Here is a 25,552-nt window from a genome sequence, read left to right as displayed (position 1 = left end):
ACACAAATAATTACTGTATCCTTATCATACATCATTTGTGCTGGATATTTTATTTGGCATTAATAAAAACATTTTACGAAGCCTATTTCTCGCGTGCACATTTTAAACAATTCCTTTCCGCTTCTCAGTGTTTGATAGAGCTTAAGAAAGCGAACGTCCTGAATTTGTGGGATTTGCGGGCGGGATTTGCAGGAAAATCTCGCAGATGCGGGTGGAAACGGGAATGAAACTTACAATTCTTTGCGGGCGCAGGTGGGAGCAAGATTTAAAATTCTATCTCATGCAGACCTCTACTTCAAAACCTGCATTCTTACTGTGAGTGGGCTCACCTCTCCACAGATCTGTGACATGAGACTTGACCCTATGGCATCACCTGCTGTCTCCGTAGAGATAAAAAAAAGCATATTACCATACTGTGGAACATTCCATGGCCACATCTCCAAGGAGAGAAGCTGGTAATGAACTCGCTACCAGAAAACGTTACACAGTGCATCTTTAAATGAATGAGTCTTACCTGGTTTGGCTTCTTGCTGGATGAAGTTTGCATGTCTTCTTTTCGTCTTGCAGTGCTTCACAACTGCTTGATCTGAAAATATACAAAAATATTTATTAGTCTCCTGCCAACAAACTTAAAAAAATACATTCAAAACTACTGCCAAAACCTCCTATAAGCTGGAAAAAGTCTTATCTAATACCACACTACCTCTGCTCTGAATTTGTATTCTGCTTGGCGCACAGTTCATATGACTGCAATACAATATTCAGCGCTGGGTCCAAAGGCTAATCTGCGCATTAAATTGGAGAAGCAGCTCCCTTCATATCACCCTCACTCTCTCATGCACCAATGTAAATACTTTAAACATATTCCAGCCCGCACACATACTGTATATCCAAGGCCAGCTCCAGCCCGGGCCCCGTAAGGTTAACACATAAGGTTCAAGAGCACACGGCGTTGGCCCCTCCCAGGATCTTTAAGCCCCTCTATATTGGTTTGTTCTTATAAAAGCGTGACCTTTAACTCTCATTCAGATGGCAGGTCTTACAGTTCAGCTCACCTGTCAATAGCAATAAGACATAAAGATGGAGGAGGGCTTAAAGTTACCGGCGTATGACCCAGGTATTGTAAACCAGGGTGACACAGGTTTATCCTTTGTGTATTGTACTTTTCATTGATTTGTCTTTATAGGGTTTTTTATTACACTATGGTCTGATCTATGTTATAATGCTGTTTTTTTTTAACAAGGAAACCTTTCTGTTCCACCCACTGTGATAGATAAACAACAAAAAAAAAAAAAGATAAACAAAATAATAATAAAGGTTACTCAAACATGTGTGAATGAAACAAAACACAGCTCCAAGAATGTTTTATGAGGAGGTAACAACATTAAAACACAATTTAAAGCTCAGAAGAGTAAATTTTGTTTAATATATGACCTTTAACATTAAATGGACAGTTACAAATTTTGGACATAGAACCTCATTTCCTAGTGAGCCAGAGTGTTGGAGACGTGTGGAGACAGTTATTAAAATATATCCAGTCCTTGTATTTGCAGAGGTCTCTGGTGCTAGGCTAGTGCATGTCAATGGCCATAGTTAGCCTGCCACTAAAAACAGTCTTACCCACTCCACAAAACACCCAAAGCAAATCTATTATTACACCAGACTGTCAATGTAGATGTCTGTGTTGATAGAATAATGTTTGAAATAAAACTAACCTTGCATCGCATAAATGTTGAGGGACTATTTTCTCATATATCAGTCCGCCGCTGCCAAGCTTTCTATCAGGAAGTACAACTCACTGCTGCTGCTCAGACATAAAACCTTCAAATGCATGTTTTTACTTCTAAAATTATTCTATTGACACATTTACATCAACAGTCTCGTATAATAATAATTTTGCTTTGGGTGCTTTGTGGAGTAGGTAAGACAGGCTAACTATGGCCATTGACATGCACTAGCCTAACACCAGCGACCTCTACAAGTACAAGGACTGTATGGAATATTTTTAAAAGTTTATCCACGTGTCTCCAACACTCTGGCTCACTAGGAAATGAGGTCCTATGTCCAAAATTCCGGACTATCCCTTTAAGAAATGGCTCAACTGGAAAGGATTTATGAAGCTATCATTATTATTATTACAAAACTCACCCCAAGTAACCGATATGTTGCTATGTTGATAATAGTCTTCTTATGTAAGTAAAGAGCTCCACTCAACCTACATAAAACCACTACAAATTAAAACACACACACACACACACATACACACAGCAATCTATGTGGAGATGTTAAAAGGGAGCGAGGCCAGTGGGGGGCCTGCTGGAGTAAATTAGCTCTATACAATGGGTCTATCAACAGTCAGAGCTAATATGCTTCAACACCATCGGATCATTGGCCTTATTATCCCAGTCAGCTCCGTGTTGTGTTCAAGTGCAGTCCATCAATCTGGATTTAAAGGCTATATGTCTCAATTAGGACCTGGAGAGAGAGACTACAGCGGGGAATTGCTTTGTTTCTGCTTTTATTCGTTCTACTTGTTGCGTGTTAACTCTGTATCTCTGTGAAGCATCTTAATTTGCCTGTTAATGGATAGGGCTGTAAATATAATTATATCTTATCTAAATTAACTGATCGAAAATAGTTTGGTAGTTTTAAGTAAAATAGAACTTTGGTACTATGCGTAATGCTTCTTAAAAGGTCCCATATTACCCAAAATTGACTCTTGTGAGCTTTAAGACTCATGTTGTAATGCTGTTACCTACGGAAGCCGAGAGGGGTCACAACAAACGCAAATGCCGCAACAAATACAACTGCGACAACACAACAAAAAGCCACAACAAACCAAAAAAACCCACAACGGAAATGACCGTGTTACGCTATTTTAATGCAAATGCTGCAACACAAACACAAATGCCGCAACACATTAAAAAGCCACAACACATCAAAAAGCCACAGCGGAAGTGAAGGCGGGACTCTATTTTCAGACGGACTGATCAAGCGGCAAGTGAAAAAGAAGAACTACAACGTGAAAAATAAAGGAACGGAGAAGTAGAAAATGTAAGTAATGTATTGTTTTATCATTATTCATTTCACGTTGTAGTTCTTCTTCTTCACTTGCTGCTTGATCGGTCCGTCGGAAAATAGAGTCCTGCTGTCACTTCCGTTGTGGCTTTTTGATGTGTTGTGGCTTTTTAATGTGTTGCGGCATTTGTGTTTGTGTTGTGGCGTTTGTATTTGTTGCGGCGTTTGCATTAAAATAGAGTCCCGTGGTCATTTCTGTTGTGGCTTTTTTGGTGTGTTGTGACTTTTTGTTGTGTTGTCGCATTTGTATTTGTTGCGGCATTTGCGTTTGTTGTGACCCCTCTCGACTTCCGTAGTTACCTCATCAAAAACAAACCTGGAGTTGTGTTATGTTTCATTCAAAAGTTTGAGTAAGTCTTTAATATTAGTCTCTCTACATCTCCAAAGCTCAAAATATTGTGTTCCACCTTGTGATGACATGAAGCAGTAGTTTTCAAGTTAACAGCTACTGTACTTTTTAACTTTTGTCATGTAGAGATTGGCAATTCCAGGGCTGAAATTATCAAAAATAATTCTAGTGAAGAGTGTATATCTGTATTACCACATGACATCACAAAGTGGAATGGAGTGTTTTCTGTTTGAGAGAAGCACTCAGCCTAAATATGCAGGATTTGTGAGTTAAACATGTGTGAATGAAACAAAACACAACTCCAGGTCGGTTTTTGTATGATGAAACAACATTATATCATATCAGATAATAGTGTAACCTGGGTCATTTTAATACGCATCTTTGGTTCTATACAGTATTGACAATAATCTAGCATATGTTGTTATGGAAATACTGACTTAATAAACAAATGAAAAGGTCCACAATGTAACTTTTCTAGAGAGCCCGCTACCTGCTGACCGTCTTGGAGATGTTACTGCTTTGCCTAGAATATTTTACAGTATGGCATTAAAATGATTTATCTCCTCGAAGACAAGCTCACGATTTCACTGTCACATCTGTGGACATGTTTTTTGTTTTCTGTTTTCTTATTTTTGGCAATAAAAACACCTGTAATTGAATACATGCAAGATTTATAAGTTTAACGCTGAACTGTGAAACAATCCAGGCAAAGCGCACTCCCCCGCCAGAAAAGTTACACAGTGCCTCTTTAAAATCACATGTTTTGGTCTGTCTTGTGTGATTCCACCCAAAAAACACAGTGGAGTTAAGTGATATTATTATCTACATCTGTCTGTGTATAGATCTGACAGCTGCATGTGTGTGTATCATTATGAACCACAGCACATCTAAAAAACAGATGGGACATTACGACAGATATTTCAAAACATACAAATTTTTCCCTCTTAAATTTGCTTCAAAGCTCTAGAGATAAATAAATAAACCAATAACGAACGGCATAAAAACAAAAATAAACACAACTCAATTAAGAAAATCATTAGCTAAATTATAAACGCATTAGGTAAAACTTAATGATTGCAAAGAAAACATTATTATCTAATTATGAAAAACTGAAATATGAGTGTTTTTTTTTGTTTTTTTTCAGATTTCAATTTCAAATATGTATGATACTTATATATGATACCCTTTTCTATTTAAATATTTGATGTTGGTCTAGATTTAAATATTACATAGCGCCTTTCAAGATACCCCAAGCTCTTTATATTGCATTATTCATTCACCCCACACTTTGAGGGTGGTGGTAAGATAATATTACAGCCACAGTTGCCTCGGGACGGACTGACCGAAGAGAGGCTGCCAATCTGTGCCATTGGCCCCCCCCAACCATGTTACCAATGTTGTCATGATTCATTCAGCTATACATTTAATTTCAATTACATTTTACAGAAAAGCCCAAAAGGTCACTAAGGCTTCGTTCAGACTGCAGGGCTTAATGTTTAATTTTTTTTTTTTTTTTTTTGTGATATCAGATTTTTTTTTTTTTTGCGCAATTGTTCACATTTCCAGTTAAATGCGACTTGTATGTGATCTCCAGTGTGAACTTTAAATGCCCCAAAAGTGTCCCGCATGCGCACTGGAGGACATGACGGCATCAAAGACAGACAGCGTACTCAGTGTTTACGGAAGTCGCCTAAACGCTGGACGTGTCTCCCAAAATACGGTTCAGTTCTTCGTAAAATGGACAGGTTACATGTCCACGGTCGGTTATGTTTGTTTGAGACTTTAGCCTCCTTGTATTTGTCTCACAGGCCCTTTATTTTTTGTTGACATTGGAGCCAGGACCACCTGTCGCAGCGCTCGGACATTTCTTCGGCAATCATTTCAAAAACCGCCCGGTTGCGATAAGACCCCTCCAATTTGGCCTGAATGTTGTCGAAGTTTTCAGCTTGTCCAAGAAAGGGTGGAAGTAAAAGGCTGGAGACCAACTGGAGTCTTAAGCAAGAGAAGTTTATTTACCATCTATAATATGGGCCCGGGGGGATTTGAAAAGTCAACATAGTATGATTTCAAAAGTGAACATAGTTTGATCTTTGAGTTTTCAAGCCCCTTGACTCTGCTTCCAAAGGAGGAGGTTTATAAAGCAAGTGGTGAGAGTATGAAGGCCAGTAGACACCGGTTAGTCAGTAATATGCCACAATTTAGATAATGGTATGCCAATGGTATGCCAAGGGAAGATCATGGTGTAAATATAGTTTTTGTGAATCAATGTTAAACTGAGGTGTACGTGGAAGAGAAATGACTTAAATTCTCTTACACTGAATACAGCGATCCCCCCAAATATTAATTAAATTAAACTCGCTAACCTCGCTTTCCCTCCGTTGACTAGACTCCGAGCCTGACATGTAGGTGGGATGAATGTGACCTGGCCGTTCAGACTGAAGTCGCATGTCAAAAGATCAGATATGTATCAGTTTTCGGACCACACATCCAAGTGGCCTGGGTCGCATTTGAAAAAAAATCTGATTTGTGTCGTTCAAACTTTCATCAAAAGATCCGATACAGATCACATAGGGGTGAAAAAATCTGATTTGGGTCACTTCAGGCTGCTTAACTCTGACAACTACACCTACAACCAACTCTCACACACATGCACTACTTTGATACTAGGGAATGTTGGTGAAGTGCCTTGCCTAAGGACACAACTACAGCTTTTTGTCACCGGCGCCCCACTGTGTCACCTGATGTTCCCAGCATTCTCCCATCGAAGTACTAACCAGACCCAGCCCAGCTTAGCTTTTGAGATGTGATGAGATCAGACTTTGACAAGCTCATATTTAGTATATCTCTTGAAATGACATCTTTTGGCTGGAACAGACTGACATTTTATACATTTTATGAAAGTCAATATTTCCTGTACTTTAAAATGAAAATACGGTTGCATCAGGGAATTCATCTGACATAAAGAAGTGTGAACAATGGCCCACACAGCTCCACAAAAGCCCCGCTCACATCACAAACATAATATCTCCATTGTTCTGTAGCATCTGTTCTTTTTCTACTCTCATTGTCGTACGAGCTTTGATTGCCACGTCACTTATCGCCATCGGACCACTTCAAACATTCCACTCTGAGCCTATTTCCCCCTCTCCGAACTCGCGCAGCTGCATATGGCCCACAGGTAAGAGTCCCCCTGCCTTATCCCAGGTTTCCAAGGATTTGGGTTGAGGGCTCGGCGCTCACATGAAAGGGAATTTTTGTCAGAAGAAGTCCATGAATTATGCAGCGCCAGAGTGGATTTGCAGGTCTTGCTGAAATTAATATGATAGTGAATAAAGAAATAAGATGGAGGGTTTGGAGAGGGAGGAAAACGAGGATTTAGTGAGGAGTTTGCATCTCATTTATGGCTGGCATTTTATTTTTGAACATGTGGGCAAGTTAAATGAGACACCATTTTCTGAGCTATGTTATAATGTTGTTTTCAAGTCCAAAAACATACCCGGATTTTAGTTTTGATTCATTCACACATGTTTAAAACACAAACCCTGCCTACTTAGTGAGTTCCTCTGTCAAACCTCCAAACCAGATCACTCTTTTCCACCTTGTGATGTCATGTGATCACAGAGAAAATGATCCACCTTATTTAAGGGCCTGGCTGCACGAAAATGCTTTAGGGTTAAAATGACAAAATATTTTATCAGAAGTGCCTTTAGTTTAGACAGTGACGGCATTTTTGGGGCTTAAAAACACAAAAATCTGAAACCACCCTCCAGAGTGGAAAAGCTGAATACGGTCCACCGTAGCGTTTCCATCTACGCTGACTAAGACGCAAAACTCTGGTCAGCAGCTCAGGTAACGTACGTGTTTACATCACATACATACAGTACACAGAAATAAACATGTCGGATCATTTCCATGCGTCGGACCTTCAAGCTGCATCCCAGCAAATGTACAGAATATGCAGAGATACTATTAATGAACAGGGAAGGATCTGTAATGACCTCCGTCCAATTCTAGATGCACCAGTTTGCTGCAGGTGAGCCAGACGACTATGGACGAGACCTGGGAGAACCAGCTGATGGTCAGACAACCTTGTGGAAGGAGTAGCTGATGAAAAAACTTCTGTTTGTCCAAAGATGCCCTTGTTGCTTGAAGTACAAGCATACCCAGTTGAATTCCACACACTGTTGCATCACCATATGCTTTTACATCTTCTGTTCAAACCGTCATCGTATAAACGTAGCCTTAAACTCCATAAATCTTCACTAGAATCATTTGGATGATTTCAAACTTGTAATTTATCTTCTGTATTTAACAAAAGTAAGGATGTACCAATCCAATATTGGTATTTGTTATCAGATTCTACATATCGGTTCAGAAGATACAGATCTTGGTTTGACTTAGAATTTTGATTGATGTCATAAGACTAGTATTTCCTGATTGTAATCTGCTCAAAAAGTTTCTGAATGTTTGAAATTTTATTTACACAAAGTTGTTCTGTAGTTATTTGAGGATAACAAGCAGCTTCGGAACACATTTTAATCAGTTTTATCTTATTTTATTGTTGTTTATGGGAAATAAATACTGTTTTTGGTTTTGGTTATCAGCAGATTCTCAAACGTTTTGGATTGAAATTGGTATTGGAACTGAAAAAAAAACTGGAGCGATGGTAGCTTGGAAACTGCCACTGCATGACATCACAAGGTGGAACAGAGCTTTGGAGATGTAGAGAGAATAATAATGTATCGTTACTCAGACATGTGAATGAAAGAAAACACAACTCCAGGTACGTTTTTGAGGAAAAACACTATAACATGGCTTAAAGCTCACAATGGTACATTTAGTGTAACATAGGACTCTTAAAGACAGTAAAAATCAGCTACAGCGCCTTTAAGCCTCTTCTGTATTTATAAGTTTTCCTGGAGTTGACGCCTGTCTCTGGAAATACGAGGCAAAGGCAGAGTTTTGTTTGGGGCTTAGTCAAATTTAACAATACTTAAAATAACAGGCAGGAGAGATCATTACGGGGAAGAATCTGGAGCTGTGCGCAGGGATAATGGCTCCTATTCTGTCTCTGCTCTGCGCTCGGCTAATCCAAGAATACAGCTGCTCCAAACTCCTGTCACCATCTATGCTCCTGTTTATTTCCAAGTCTACGGCCACGCCAGGCCACGTTTGGAGACTTTAAAATGTTGTTCACGTGATTAAAGGAATTTGAACCCGGAGCTGAGTTCTGTAATAGGAATAGGAATTTATTTATGGACAAAATAGTGAAATAAACACATCATGTAGAGCAGGTTCATACGGATATTTTAAGACCAAAATGACGAGGCTCGGTGCAGCTGTTACAGAGAGAGGGGTGGCAGTTTTTCAATGTAAAGTCAATTGGAGTCAGAGTGGATAGAGCCAAATGAACACTTCCTATTTGGAACGCTTAATTTTGTCCATTTATATATACAGTCTATGGCAATAATAGTTTTTAATCATTATTACTGTAGTGCAACATTTGATTTAGATTCAGCAGAATTTCAAAGGGTAAACACACTCTTACACTCAGTTTGAATTATATTTTAAACAAATCTGAGTCTTGGTAATTTCTCTCTGTAACTATTGTATTGTTAAAATGAGTCCTCACAAGTGAAAAGTTTAAAACGAATGAGCTATCTGAATGATTAACGCTTTATAGGATGCTGACACTGATGCATGTCCAACAAATTCTTGAAAACTGGAATGTTTATTATTATTATACTGTATGAAGCTACTCCTATTTCTTGAGTGATTTATTTTTGTTAGTTAATTGTATTAGTTATGTTTTATCTGCATAAAAATGAGAAAAAAGTGTGTGTACATGTATTGTTTGAATGACATATCTATATCTGTTTGCACATGAATAAAAACATATGGAACCGGAAAACTGGAATGTTGTTGTTTGTTTTTACTGAGCTTCTTTGTCATCTTATTAACATGAGCATGAACTTAAGGTGAAGTCGCTAAAATATTTACGACAACTTCATTTACGACTTGTCATAATTGGCTACTGTACTGTACTGTGCTATCCTACAAGAGGCTAAGTTTGCTAGTTTAGGATGACTAACCTTGCAACAAATTAAACAGAAACCCTGAATAGTTCCGACTGTGCCGCCAACCTAAGCAAATTGGTCCTCAGCAGTGGCACCGGTTGTCTGATCCATATACTATTCTCACTTCTATTTGTGCAGTGAACAACACAACAACTTCTCATTGTAACGTGGGGAATGCTGCTGTCTGTTTATCTGTCTGTGTATCTTTTGCTCCTCGGCTGAACGTGCAGCTTGTCTGTGACATCGCCCAGAAATCCATTTTTGGCTTCCGTCATGTGCATAGACTGTATGGACATAGTTGACCCGCTAGCAGCAAAGCCGAGCATGGGGGGCACTTCTGGCTCTGTCAACTCTGGCTCCAACACACTTTACATAAAAAAATCGTCACCTCTCTCTGCAACTGCTGCCGTGAACCTTGTCAATTTGGCCTTAAAATGTACGTATTAAAGGTTGTATAGAGGATATTTTAAGGGAAGAGAAATACAGCGACAGTCCTTTTTCAAATGTTGTGCATGTGTGACACCACCTTCCTCCTCCACAGCTCCCTCAGTAAAAACATCTCCTCCTGCCTCGTTACTCTAGAAATCACGCTTGTTTACAGCCAGAATTACTGTTGAAGTGACCTGTCTAGAAGTAATTTAGTGACCGACGCGTCAGTTTTTAGACTCTTTGTCTGCTTCAGTCGCGCCATCGCTGGACGGAATCTCCAAGAATCACCTCAGTTTGGCTTTGCTCCTTTTCCCCTTCTCTTCTTCTTTCAGCGACCTCAAAACTGACTTTCTTTGGCGGCGAACTGGTCGTGGATTCTCGTCCGCCATCGCAACAAACTTTGTGCAAATTGCGAGGAAGCTACAGTCCGAAAAAGCCTCTAAGAACCACTGGATAAACCACATAATCCGTGCACGCCGGCGTCAGTTACACTTGAAACATAGGGAGTATGATTGACAAACTAACAGCCAATAGATAATGAGGGATGATGTTTATTTGGCCTCACCATGTCTACAGTTGATAGATTTTCTTTTTTTTTTTTTGGTCATCATAATTACAAAGCTGCTGCGTCTCTGTAAGGATATTTTAAACTTTCACTGACATTTGAAACAAAAAAAAAAAATCCTCCATACATCCTTTAACTGACTCTACGTGATTCTGGTGTTATTACGCTATTCTGTCTGTGAATACATTCCTGTTTCTAATATGGAAATTCACCCCTTAACCACCAGCCTCGATGAGCTTCATTTGACTGGAGCAGAACACTATGGGTGACATCACACTCTCTTAGTCCACTTCTTTACACAGTCTGTGGTCATATAAATAAATAAATAGTAAAAAAAAAAAGCCAGTCTTTGAACAGCTCTTTGCCATAAACGTATCCAAAAAGATTCAGACGCCATAAAGTCGCCAACAGTCCCATCACTAGGTGGAACATTCCAGGCAAAGCAATGACATCTCCACGGAAACAAGCAACTGTTGTACCCTCCATAAATGTATTTGCATCTTTAAATCGCAATGGGCTTAGTATTAGGACAAGCATTGTGTTCAAACATGCATCGACCCTCTGCTCTCCCTTCATGTACACGTCGCACCACCCTGTGTCGCCGTAGTGATAAATCACCATGGCGACAGGCGAAATGTCACACTCGACGACACTTGACCGTTGACCTCTCGCCACTATAAGAGCATATGGCCCTTTAAATGAAGACGGATGGCGGTTGGGATTGGGTTAGGTGAACACGACAGACGTACCGCCGATGGAAACGTTCGCGACTTTATTAAGTAATGGAAAACTATTGTTAAATATTTACGAGACAAGGGGATTTAGTGTTGTGACATTATGCATGCAATGTTTAACAAGGATACATGAAGCGGTGAGATCACTCAGAAAGCCAATTAAAATAAATATGAGTCCACATATTTACATACAGAGAGAATTACGCAGTGAACACAAGCTCGAATTAACATAAGCGTGGTGAAATAATGTTTTCACTGAACTCCATTGATCAGGGGAACGAGGAAATGACACGGCCCGGGTGAAGCAGTTTGTATTGATCTGATCTGAAAGGTTTCCCCACTGTTCTAATCATTTGGGAACATTTTGAAAGACTTAATGACGGTACTGGGGGGAATCAATGGGGAGCGAGCTGGCGTTAGAGAAGGAAAGCAAAGAGGGCCGATGGCGTCATTTGAGACTACGCACGCGAAATGCTAAAACTGAAATACATGCTTTAAGGGTGAGATTAAAGTACAATTTCAAGGTCCAATTTGCATAGTAATTTGACACATGTTAACTAGAGAGCCAAAGACATGCATTGGCTAGCAGGAATACTGTACATGGGTTTTTTTTTGTTTTTTTTCCCCCCAGATATTCTACAAGATTTACAATTAGCACAGTACAGACTTAAATAAAAATTCTTGGAGTAAATATTACGATTCTGTCCAGAGTGCACATTGTAAACAACTCCAGGAGCATTAAAGATGCACCGTGTATCTTTTTGGTTGGAGGTCTGGCACCTGCTTGTTTCTATGGATACTGTATGTCATTGCTCTGGAATGTTCCACAGTATGACATTAAACAGATCTACCTCACATTTATTCAATTAGAGGTGTTTTTTATAGCTCAAAAATACAATAAAAAAAAAAAAAAAAGACATAAAAAAGACATTTAAAAAAAAACAAAAAAAAACAGGCATTCTGAATATGAACAAGGTTGCCTCTCCACAGATCTGACCTGTAACTAATAGAAAGGTACAAGCAATAAAAGGACAAAGCAATAACATCTCCATGTAGTGTCGTAGTACTCGAGAACAGTCTTGGCTCTCGAAACCAGCCTCAAGACAGCTTTTTTATGGTCTCGGTCTCATCTCGGACTCAATCACATTTGGTCTCGGTCTTGTCTCGGTCTTGATGGTGCTTGGTCTTAGTCTTGTCGCGGACTTGAGGTCTGACACTTCGACAAAAGAGATTTTTAATTACGGCCAGTGAATGTGCAGAGGCTGCTAAAGACCACTGCAAAACCAGTAAGATCATGTGACTCTAGTAACTTGAAAGTAGGAAGTAGGATTAAAGAAAGGGTTCTCAAACTGTGGGTGGGGTGCAGAGTGTTTAAGTGCAGCAGGGTTTGCTTATACCATTTTAAGCCTAAATGATAGATTATAAAAATACTGATATATATTTGCCAAAATAACTGTAAAATACAAATAAATGCAGGAAATGACAAAGCTTGATTTGGTCTCAGTGGGCCGTGGTCTCGGTCTTATCTCGGTCTCGACCCTCAGGGGACTTGGTCCTGGACTCGGGACCCTATAATCTCAGACAGGTCCCGGTCTTGTTTAGTATGGTCTTGACTACAACATCATCTCCATGAAGAAAAGCATATGATGGACCCTCCAACAGAAAAACTACACAGTGCACCTTTAATATTTTCCTAGGAGTTTCCTAGCCTGATTCATCAGCCGGTTTCACTTCGTGAAAGCCGTCTGACGTCACAGCATTAGGATTTGTTTTTTCGATGGTAGGCAAGTACTTTTTTTATTTCACCAATCGCTGCCATTTCATCGTGACGTATGTAATGTGCCAAATCCCATAGGAAGAAGGGCAATAACATCTTTCCGCTTGATAAAATTCACTAAACATTCTCTTTGTTCTGGCTTTAAATCCTCGAGCTTGGGAATCGTTGCCAACACAGAATGTATGGCTTCGTCTACATCAATCTCGACTGCTTTGTTTACTGTTGTGCTGTACCACAAAAGGGACCCAGACAGGTGCTTGAGTTTGATCTCATGGCTTCACAGGTCTTCGCTGATTGGCCAGTGCATGGTCTACAACTTCAGGGGTTCTTGCAAACCGTCCAGTGTATTCCGATTCGTGACCTAGTCCCTGGGGAGAAATGAAATTGAGCGGATTCACTAGGTGGTGCCAGCCTGGCTAATAGTTTCCCCCATCAACCTAAAACATGCACCATAGGTCATAGGTCACCAAGATGCATTGTTGAGGTGCGTGGTTGTATTGTTCATGTGTGATGACGTGTAAGTGTCTGAGGGTCAGAGAGTGTACAGTGTGAATGCTTCTTATTATTAGCTGAATGTAATTTATTCTGTAAACCACTGCAGATGGAAACAAGCTGTTCTGCTATAATCAAATCAACACATTTCCGTACAAGAACAATAACGTGTACCTTACCTTACCTTATAATGCATTACAGAACATGTTTGTACAGATCTAAACTAGTACAACATGATTTTTCCATATAAAGACTGGCCATCTTTACAAGGGACATTCTAAATAATTGAAACCTTTGTGATTTAAAAGTATGCTGACTCAAAGTACAATCTCAAAATGCAATATCCGGACAGCCATACAATAAATAATCCTTTTTGATTACCTGTACGTGCTTATGAGCGGTCCATAAATACTGCTACAACCTTTGCAAACGTGATAATTCCCGGCTGCAGTAAACAGGGCTCCAGTTAGCGAGCACGAGTAATTGGACTGTCTGTATCAAGTCTTCAATCTAAAAGAAATCAAGAAATGTGTTCCAGGGCACAAAAACACCACTAGAGCACTATCTCAGAGGAGCAGGTGTGTTTCATGGCAACTGTTGCGATTGTCATCTATTATAGAGCAGCCAAAAAGTACAAAGTTTGAATACACAACTGGAGAATTCGCACACAGACACACACACACACAAAAAAAGAAAAAAAAACACACACACACAATTTGGTTTCGCATTTATCTTTTACACCACAATCTGTTGAGTTGTGTCTGCAGGGTCCTATGCTTAAATAATAGATGCATTAGAAAAGGGAGCATTTCTAGCACTGTAAAAGCCTATGAATAAATCAGGGTTATGAGCGCGTGCGTGTGTTCACTGTGTCTCCAGCTAAGGTATTTAAAAAAGCCCTCCCTGCCATTACTGCATTGCATACTACGTGCACCCCCGTGAATTTCTTACGATGCTTTGCAGTCATAATATCGCTTAAAGGAAGGAGTATTTTAAAGGCCAAACACGCCACGACGCTTTGATTCTCAGCAAAATTGACGAAGAGCTGTAAACTCCGCAGAGAGGTAAAGAAACTCACTTTAACCTCGTCAAACCAGCTCTTTTCCTCTCCTCTAACCGTCATTTTCTAAGTAATCTGCACATAAAACGCTTATTTATAACATCTAACTTGGCCTTACTTGACTACTCTTAAACATCACTCACCGCTAAAAAAGTAAACCAAATAAGTACACAAGATTACAGCTGGGATTGTGCTCGTATTTTGATGGGGAAATTGCTCTACTCTACCAAGGACTCCTCGAGCTCTGTCCTTGTTATCTGGCCTGTTATATAATACTCCCTACAATGAAAGCATAACCAGGCTTGAATAGAGAAGACCAGAATGTGTTGGGCCTTCATATCTAAAAGGTCCAAATGATAAATACCCCTGAACATGTGTTTACTTAAATAATAATTTCAAAGTAAAGTTAAAGGGTCTATAGAACCTTAAAATGGATTCTTCTGAGCCTTAAGACGTGCTATAATGTTGTTACCTCATCAAAAAACAGATCCTCAGTTGTGTTTTGTTCCTTGGTTTATTTATTTATCTATATCTCCAAAGTTCAAAAAGCTCTGTTCCACCTTGTGATGTCACGCAGAGGTAAGTTTCAAGTTTAATGCTACCTTTTACCTCTACACAGTGAAATAGGGCTCGATTATAGGAAAAAAAATATATGATCACGATTATTTTAGTCAATATTGAAATCACGATTATTAAAACTATTATTTTTTTTGTCACACAATGCATTTATTCAGCATTTCTCTCACTGATAATTTAGGCACTGTCAAACTGACAATTACTATAGGCTACAAATATGTATCTTAGACCAGTGTTACAATGTATAAAACATAAAATAAATAAATATATATTTTAATATGAAAGAAGGCATAATAAAAGATCAATGCATCCAAAATAAGTTATATATCCAGCTGTTCTACAATCTCTATATTTAAAATACATGAAATAAATATACTTATTTGTATTTAAAAAAAACAAAAGACAAAAAAAGCTTTAAATCATTTCTACTCGATTATGAGTTTGGAGATGGTTTGGGTCGGCTCTTTGATGGTCACAAGGCAACAGTCCAATTTTGGGGCATTCCAATTACAGCTCATTTGTTTCAAGTGTCTCTCAAATACAGAAGACGTCTCCTCTTGACCTATTTCAAATCTGTAACTTCAAATCCATACTGTTTCTTCGTCCACTGTGTTCTTTTTCACTTGTAAATTGCCATGTTTGGTTAGACATGAATGAACCAGGCATTTCTCTGACTGCTGAATCCACCTGTCAATCACTCTAATAGCCCGGAAAACAACCTTATGGTGGGTTAAGGAAGAAAAGAGTAGAGCTGAGCTGATTTTCCAGTGCAGACCCAAGTGCATTTCATTTTACCATCACAAAAAAGAATAAATAAGCAAGGGCAAAGTTAAAAACCAGCATGCCAGCAGCTTGTACACACAGCATCTCAACCTTTTGTGGAGCTCCTCTCTTAATTGGGCAAGCTCATTCTGTAGACCAGGTCATATCAAAAGCATTTTTATTATTATTCAATTAATCAAAAAAAAAAAAAAACATTTCAAAAGTTTATTTTGGTTTCTCAAACATGGCTCAACTTTTCTGGTGGAGGGTCCATCAAATGCTTTTCTCCGTCGAGATGTTACTGCTTTGTCTGAAATGTTTCACAGTATGGTGTTAAACCTTTCTTTAAATCTTCATGGAGACCAAACCAGACCAAGTTACAGGTCAGATATGTGGAGAGGCGATCCCGCTCAGAGTCAGAATGCCTGTTTTTGTAGCAACTTTTGAGCTATAAACCCATATGTACTTTGACAAATGGGTCCGGTCAAGTGGTAACGGAGGGAAACAGGGGCAGATTTTTTTACATTCAAACAGCTCTTATTCAGAAACTAGAGGGACTATTGAAATAAGTAAAGTATCAGAATGTATTAAAGAGTTAACACTCCAACAGGGTAAAGTTAACCCTGCGATATTTTTTCAAGTTATTGACAAAAATTTTTAAAACTCATGTCAGTAACGGAGGGAATGAAATATGCAGCACTTTTTGGGCAATAAATACTAACAGTGATAACTAGCGGTTCTCACTTACATATCCTTAACAAACTGGTTTGAATATTTGCTTAATATACCTCTTACTTTTTGAGTAATGAGATTTTTTATTAAGAAAGGTCATGGTAACGGAGGGAAAAGTAAAAAACTGTGCAAACAAGTAGAAGGTGCATGATTTTGCATAATTTGTCAGCTTTTTTCTTCCGAATACTTTAATATTACTTCAAAATGAAAGGAAACTATTTCTATAAAATATGTCAGTCCTTCCAAGCAAATTTTTATCATTTTAAATATATATATTTTTTTAAATCATGTACCTTCATCAAGAGTTCAAAGATGGAATAACACAAGATATGATGAAATACATCAATTTATTTACATGATTTGCAGGTCTTTGAAATTTGAGAAATAATTTTTGTTCCATGTTTCATACATGGTCTGTTTAAAACATATGGAACTTTAGAACCAAAAATGGTACAGAAAAAAGGTAAACGGTTTCATAAACTAGAGTACATATGCTATCTGTTGAATACATTTTAATATCAGATGCATTAAACTTGAATTTTTAAATGTAAGGTAGAGCTGTTTAAAGTCACACTGTGGTACATTCCCAGCAGAGCAATGGCGTATCCATGGAAACAAGCAGGTGACAGACCCTCCAATGCACTTTTATGTTAGTCCTATATAACGTACATAGGAAATCAAGGAGCCAGGATAAAGTTCCACATAATACACCTTTGTAAAGTCTTGTAAAAGTGTATGGACTTGACTGACCGGGCAATGAAAAAGTAGTATTCGTACAATGCACAAAACCTCGCCAAAACAGGAAACTAACTTATTAGAAATGCATGGGAGTAAACAGTTTTGAATGCTCCCCTCTCCGTGTGCAGACTCGTATTCAGACAATGCCTCTCTTCACCGTCTGATTTTGTTTGAATTGAGACATCTCTACATTCGGTCGGATAACAGCGGCGGTGATGGAGTGACCCCAGCTCAAATGGGAGCCTCGTACTTGTCTAAAATGCTGTTTTGTGTCTTATCTGAGCCAGCTGATGTAGCGTACGAAGATGCATGTGGATGTCAGCCCCCATGGACAGATTATAGGCGCTTATCGGACAACGCTGCCTGTATACTTATTGTTTTCAAGTCTGGAGAGTGAAGCATCATCATATAGGAAAATATAGAAGAAACACAGCATATTTCTACTGCAAAGAAAGTAGCACAAGTAAACTGTATGACAATGTTTCCTCCGATCAGGGTTCCCACTCTTTTGCAGACAAAATTTAAAAACTTTTTCATGACTTTTTCATGACCTAGAGTGAATTTTCCATGACTATACAGCAACCTAAATATGAAATGTTAACCCTTTCCTGTCATCTCATGGTTTGGTATTATAGTTTTTTAACATTCAAAATACTGTCAGTGCATTTGTTGTTGTCTCTTTTAAACAAAACGTGCATAAAGTACATTTGGAAATAATCATAACAGTCTATTGATAACTTAACAGAATGCTGTAGTTGCGTGAAAGAGATACTAAAATTCCATGACTTTTTGAAAACGTTCATTGAATTTACAGATTTCCATGACTTTTCCAGGATTTCCATGACAGTGGGATCCCTGTTCGATATAACTACTTGCCAGCTAGAACCACAAGCTTTGACAAAACTTCACAAAGAGGAGTGGATCTAGAGATGTATCCTGTCTCCCTGATTTTAAAAGGTGTGATTGACAGGCAGATTAACCAATCAGAGAGACACATGGTACATTTGCGTCAAAACAAACATGACTGCTTACATGGAAAAACGGAGAAAAACAACATAAAAGACTTAGAAATAGAGTGGATTTTTTGCAGAATCAACAGTCGAAGCAGCAAACTATGACTGATTTCAGGTAAAAGAAATTATTAATAGAATTAAAATAATTTTCTAGATTGGCAACTGTGGTTGGATTGTCTCAAAAATACCTAGATAAACCAGCATTCTGATTGTGAGCAGGGTTGCCTCCCCACAGATCTGACCTGTAACTTGGTCTGGTTTGTTTTTTCTTCATGAAAATCAAAAGGTTTAATACTGTAATGTGAAACAATCCAGACAAAGCAATAACATCTCCATGAAGAAAAGCATGCACACTCTACCAGAAAAGTTACACAATGCACCTTTACGTAGAGTACTTTACTACTTTTACTTTGTTATGTTCCACCATGACCTAAAGTGAGAAAAACAACATAAAAAACTGAGAAATAGTGTGGATTTTTGGAGAATCAACAATCGAAGCAACAAACTATCACTGATTTCAAGTAAAAGAAATTATTAAAATAATTTTCTAGACTTCTGCATTTGAGATACATGTGCTACAAACCGGCAGCTGTGGTTGGATCATCTCAATCACAGATCTGACCTGTAACTTGATCTGGTTTGTGGTTGTGGTTTCTGTTTTTTTTTTTTTTCTCCATGAAGACAGAAAGGTTTAATATTATAATGTGAAACAATCCAGACAAACCAATAACATCTCCATGAAGAAAAGCATTTGACGCACCCTCCACCAGAAAAGTTACACAGTGCACCTTTACAAAGAGTACTTTACTACTTTTACTTCGTTATGTTCCGCCGCTGACACAGGGAGCTGGATTCTCCCATTTGCTAAACCCTGCCATTAGAAAAACATTCTCTCCCGCTTTATCTAAAATGACATTCGGGCTTGGCTAGCAGGCTCGCACAAAAGATTATACTTTAAATGCAATAATAACGCGGAATCATTTTTTGAAATTTGTGGATTTTTTGACGTCTCCTAGGTGCATACTTTCAGCTTTTCAGGGCCAACGATTCTCTAGTTGCCATTCACAAGCAGGTGCACAGTTTCAGAGGCTGGATTTTTTGGCATTGTAGCAGAAGCAATCTCGAGGTAATTATAACTATTCTGCCCACTGTAATTTACTTGCAAAGAAAGGTGTCAGCCAGAACAACTTAATTTATTGTTCGCAGTTCTTTTGTTTATGCATGAGACATTTGGTGTAGTCTTTTCCAAGGTTTTTTTTCTGTTGACTCTGAACTTTCATGACCCAGGGATTTTCAGTGTTCCTATTATTCTCTGTCCTCAAACGCCTCTTCGCTAATTCAACACGAGCCACAAACCTTTTACGCTTTTCTACTCACCTTAAATAGCGTTAAATTCTCTGGATAATGGATTTAATACGGCACTCAACAATACGCATATCGTCACAGAAAGGTTGGATTTTAAACTCTATTTAGGGTCAAAATCAAAAGGTTAAAAGTGCTTTGTGGAACTTTTCTGGTGGAGGCTTCATAAAATGCTTTTCTCTGAAGAGATGTTATTGCTTTTGTTTTGCCCTAAAAATGTTTGGGATGTTGTTTTATACATTTGTTTTTAACAGTAGATTGTATTTGTTGCTGCCTGTCTTTTATTTTGGAGGTCTCTTGACAGACAGGAAGTCATGACAGGAAGTTAGCTTTATGTTGTTTTTGTTTGCCCTGAGCAGCACATGTGTTCATCCTTTAACATCTGCCTTTTTGTTCGAGCCTTTGACCTCACTGTCTGTAAGTTGTTTTTTATACAGATAAGAAGTATAATATCCTTGCTTTATTTGTTATAGATGGTTATTAGAAATTTATTTTTATTGAAGATTAAGTATCATATGGTGTAGTAGCTTGTAGTTAAGCTAACCTCTGTTATATTTTGCACTGTGCTAAATGCAGCTTTTTCTGTTTTGCAGTTTTACTCTGTTTTTGGAACCTTTGTGGAGAAATAAATTGGAGCTATGGACGCTACATCGTGACTCTGCGCATGTTTCCAAAAAGGAGTTACGCTTACTGCTAAATTGTGTTAGAAACACGCAAGGAGAGCGGAATAGCTTTGTCTTGGAGTGTTTCACAGTATGGCATTAAACCGAGACCAAACCAGACCAAGTTACAGGTCAGATCTGAGGAGAGGCGACCCCGCTCTAAGTCAGAATGCCTGTTTTTCTAGGTATTTTTGAGCTATAAAACCACCTGTAGTTGAATAAACGTAAGGTCGATCTGTTTAATATCACACTGTGGAACATTCCAGGTGGTGGTGTATCCATAGAAACAAGGAGGTGACTAGTTACATAGTGCAGCAAAAATGTGAAATAACAATATTATTTATGCAAACTTTGATAAAAGATGTTATGAAGTTTTGCCTAAAGCGTGAGAAAATAAAAGAGAACATGGCTCTGAGGATTACACGGCTACATTTAGAAGGATTTTGAATAACTTAACTTTGCCAGAAATGTTCCACAGTATGGCATTAAACATATCACTGTCATATTTATTCAATTACAAGTGCTTTTATTGCTTATAAAACATGAGTATGATCTCCTCTACACAAATCTGATGTGTAACTCGGTTTGGTGGTGTCACTTTTTTGTCCTCATAGAGATAGATAAGTTCAATGCTATAGTGCGGAATATTTTGGAGAAAGCAACAACATCTCCATGGAGACAAGAAGATGACGGACCCTCCACCGGAAAAGTTACACAAAGCACTTTTAATGCACTGAATTAGAAAACTATTTAGCCATGAAGTAGACTAAAATAACATGTTTTTGTTGTTGTTGTTTTTTATTGCACTGAAAATTGAATTAACTATTTTAACCTTATTCTGAGCGGGGTTTACATCTATTTGGCGTGGAGAATGTCCTTATAATCACCATCTTGCATTCATCCAATTGTAAGTGTTTCAAAGGTGCACTTCGTAATGCATTTATTCAGTTGTGCATTTTATTGATTTTATTACGCTATTTTCTGATCTGTTATAATGTTGTTTCCTCGTCACAAACATACCCGGGGTTGTGTTTTGTTTCATTCACACATGTTTAACGCACAAACTCTGTATATTTAGGCTGACTTCTTGCCTCCGTACACTCCATACACCTTCATTTTGGATAATTTCAGACCTGGAATTGCCAATCTCTACTGAACAAAAGGTAAACGGTAGTTGTTAACTTGAAAACTACCGCTTCATGACACAGAGCATATTGAGCTTTGGAAATGTAGACAAACTAACAAAAAACACAACTCCAGATGTGTTTTTGACGTGGTAACAGCATTATAACATGACTTAAACCTCACAAGAGTCCATTTTGAATAATATAGGACCTTTAAAATCTAACTAAGTGATGTGAATAATATCTAGACTTGTTTGTTGTTGTGGCTGGAATCATCTTTGACCATTTGAATATATTTCTAATTTGCAAAACACAACCAATATAATTATTCTGTATTTTGAGTGACCACAGAAAAAAGGTTGTATTTCATTTCATATTGTAATAAAAGCTTTGGCACTATCAATACTTCTGGTCACCTCTGGTCCATTGTTTTGAATTATAGCTGTAATTACTTGTGGTGAATAGCTGAAAACAGTCAGTGCTTTTATTTTTGTTAATATATTTGTTTTAATAAAGATACTGCTCAAACACACTTATTTTTGGAGGCTACACAACCACCTTGCCTGCAGCCAAATATTAAATTATATTGTGGATCGCTTCAGGCCTTTTTTTTTTTTTTTTTTTTTTTGCATTTGAGTCAGCCTATTTGTTTCCTAATAGTCACAGCAATAGTTACAATCACAATTTAAGATAACTGCTCTTTAACTAGTCTTAATAAAAGGTGTATTGTGTAACTTTTCTGATGGAGGGTCTGTCATCTGATCTTTTTTCCATAGAGGTTTTATTTCTCTGCCTGAAATGTTCCACAGTATGGCATTAAACGTATCAATCTTGCATTTATTCAATTACAGGTGCTTTTATTACTTACTAAAACATGAGTATGATCGCCTCGCCAAAGATCTGATGTGTTACTTGGCGTGGTTATGTCACTTTTTTGTCCTCATGGAGATAGATAAGTTTAATGTGACACTGCTGAGTATTCTGGACAAAGCAACAACATTTCCCTCCACCAGAAAAGTTCCACAGAGCACTTTTAAATACTTAATTAGAAACTATTTAGCCATGAAATAAAGTAAAATAACATGTAGTTGTTGTGGTTGTAGTTGTGTTGTAGTTGTGGTGGTGGTTGGTGTAGTAGTTGTATTTTTGTTGTTGTTGTTGTTTTTGGCTGTTGTTGTTGTTGTTTTTGGCTGTTGTTGTTGTTGTTTTGTGTTGTTGTTGTTGTTGTTGTTGTTGTTGTGGTGGTTGTTGTTGTTGTGGTGTTTGTTTTTGGTTGTTTTTGGTTGTTGTTGTGGTTGTTTTTGGTTGTTGTTGTTATGGTGGTTGTTTTTGGTTGTTGTTGTGGTTGTTGTGACTGTTGTTTTGGTTGTGGTGGTGGTTGTTGTTGTTGTGGTGGTGGTTGTTGTTGTTGTGGTGGTGGTTGTTGTTGTTGTGGTGGTGGTTGTTGTTGTGGTGGTTGTGGTTGTTGTTGTTGTTGTGGTGGTTGTTTGTGGTGGTGGTTGTTGTTGTGGTGGTGGTTGTTGTTGTGGTGGTTGTGGTGTTGTTGTTGTGGTGGTTGTTGTTGTGGTGGTGGTTGTTGTTGTGGTGGTGGTGGTTGTTGTGGTGGTGGTGGTTGTTGTGGTGGTGGTGGTTGTTGTTGTGGTGGTGGTTGTTGTTGTGGTGGGTGGTTGTTGTTGTGTGGTGGTTGTTGTTGTGGTGGTTGTTGTTGTTGTGGTGGTTGTGACTGTTGTTTTTGTTGTGGTGGTTGTTGTTGTGGTGGTGGTTGTTGTGACTGTTGTTGTTTTTGTTGTGGTGGTTGTTGTTGTGATGGTGGTTGTGGTTCTTTTTGGTTGTTGGTTGTTGTGGTTGTTGTGGTGTTTGTTGTGGTTGTTCTGTGGTTGTTGTTGTGGTGTTTGTTGTGGTTGTTCTGTGGTTGTTCTGTGGTTGTTGTTGTGGTGGTTGTTGTGGTTGTCGTAGCAGTAGTAGTAGTAGTAGTTGTAGTAGTTGTTGTGGTTGTTGTTGTAGTTTTAATAGTTGTTGTGGATCTTGTGGTGGTCATTGTGGTTGTTGTTGTTGTTGTTGCTTTGGCTATAATTTTACACATAAGACCCATTTAACTCTATAGAAATGCTCAGATGTGTGATTTTAACTTTCTATTTCCATTGGATTATGCAGGTGACATGCCACCTCCAGAAAGTTACATACTGTGGTTCATTATATCAAAAATGCTTCAGACTTTGTGACTACTTAACTGAGGGGTTAGGAGGTAGTATAAATTATGTCACCAGGTCCTATATTATCCAAAACTGACTTTTATGCACCTTTAGTTATGTTAGAATGTTGTTTCCTCATTGAAAAGGCACCTGGATTTTTTTTATTTTTATAATAATTCTATATTTCCAATGCTCAAAATGCTCTGTTCCACCTTGAGATGTCAGCTCCTTTTACCTTTACTTAAGGACAGATTGGCAACTCCAGGGCTGAAATTATCCAAATTATTCTAGTAAAGATGTATGGAGTTTAAAAACACAGTAGAGCACTTTCTGTATTACCACATGACATCACAAGGTCGAACAGAGTGTTTTCTGTTTGAGAGAAGAACTCAGCCTAAACATGCAGTGTTGGATTCTGGGTATGTTTGTGTTTGTGATGAGGAAACAACATTATAACATAGATCACAAAACAGAGTAAAATGTGGGAATTTCATGAAAACCTCTTCTGTATCCTCCCTGTTTTTTTTATTGTATTGAAATCCTGTATTTTTCGCTTTTGTTGCACGTTGCCATGTAATGTCAGGTTATGTATTGTGATAAGTTTGTTTGGGGCTCTCCATTCATGCAAATCCTGCGAATCGCTGTAGTGGAAAATTCCTTTATCTCCTATAGAAGTAGAGCTGCTATGGTACAGTGAAGTGGTTGCTGCTTTTTTTTCTTTTTTTTTTTTTTTTTGGCTTGTTTCTGTCTGTTTCCTAAAAGGCTTTTCTAAACAAAAACGTAATTAACCCAAAAACTCTACAAGCAAGAGAATCACAATAGCATAGAATGAGCCATAGGTGGGAGTTATTTCCATGAATTTGAATTACGCCTGAAAATATGGCTGAAATAAAATATGGTAAAATAAGTTCTACAAAAATGAACTGGCATTGTTAAAAAGTACAGTGTGTAACCTTTTGACTGCGGACCTGTCACCTGCTTGTTTCTCTTCTATTTATTAAACTACAGGTGGTTTTACAGCTCAAAAAAACAGGCATTCTGACTGTGAGCGGGGTCGCCTCTCTAACCTGTAACTTGGTCTGGTTTGGTCTCCATGAAGATAGAAATGTTTAATACCATACTGTGAAACATCCCAGAGAAAGCAACAACATCTCCATGGAGACAAGCATTTGATGGATGCTCCACCATTATTATTATAGACTACTAATCATCATTCACATTTCTGTTACGCAGATAAAATATAATAATATAAATGGACTGGACTGTTTGATTTTTTTGATTGACATGTGGAAACTGATGATCTTTTAACAGCTCTGGTTAAAGTAAGCAGCTAAGGCTTGTATCTTTACATCATGACGGTTTATTTAGTGTTGATTGTTTTTATTCAGAATCAGGATCAACGGTGCCACAAACCAGCGCTTCTCTCCGCTTCGTTCGATTCGCTTCAGTCGTGTTGTGTCCATTTAAAGACCTGCCTCATTTGTAAAGTCTTTAATATGTCAGCGACGTTCACAGACAACTTGCTGTCCACCGCGTTATCTTTAAGTGTCTAAACATTTTAGGGTGCAAAAAAAAGTAGTCTGTCAGTTTGCCCCGATGAAGGCTGAAGGGTCGAAAAGCGTTGCCGTGATTTGAACTTTATCTGCCATGTGGTATTAACGGCTTTTTATTATTTTGTACTTTTTGAGTGCCTCAGAGACGGGTCCCTACACTGAAGGAACACCGAAAGGACAATTCTGCACATTTTTTGTTTTTCCAAGTAGCACTCCTGATCCCAAACTTTTGCAGTAGTCTGTATCTGTCTACTGCTGTTTTGTCCAACTCTCGCAA

General features: G+C 38.3%; 1 long non-coding RNA gene across 1 annotated transcript in view; it reads right to left on the bottom strand.

Moving 5' to 3' along the window:
- Positions 1 to 529: 529 nt before the first annotated feature.
- LOC129412329 (uncharacterized) overlaps positions 530 to 25,552 on the bottom strand; it is a 66,048-nt gene continuing 41,025 nt past the window's right edge. The window contains exon 3 of the long non-coding RNA XR_008633668.1: positions 530 to 586. This is a non-coding gene — a long non-coding RNA (uncharacterized LOC129412329). The remainder of the gene's footprint in view (positions 587 to 25,552) is intronic.

Source organism: Boleophthalmus pectinirostris, unplaced genomic scaffold (assembly GCF_026225935.1).
Source record: "Boleophthalmus pectinirostris isolate CB_2022bp ecotype Guang Dong unplaced genomic scaffold, ASM2622593v1 HiC_scaffold_11, whole genome shotgun sequence".
NCBI lineage: Eukaryota > Metazoa > Chordata > Actinopteri > Gobiiformes > Gobiidae > Boleophthalmus > Boleophthalmus pectinirostris.
This window is presented reverse-complemented; position numbering and strand designations above follow the sequence as displayed.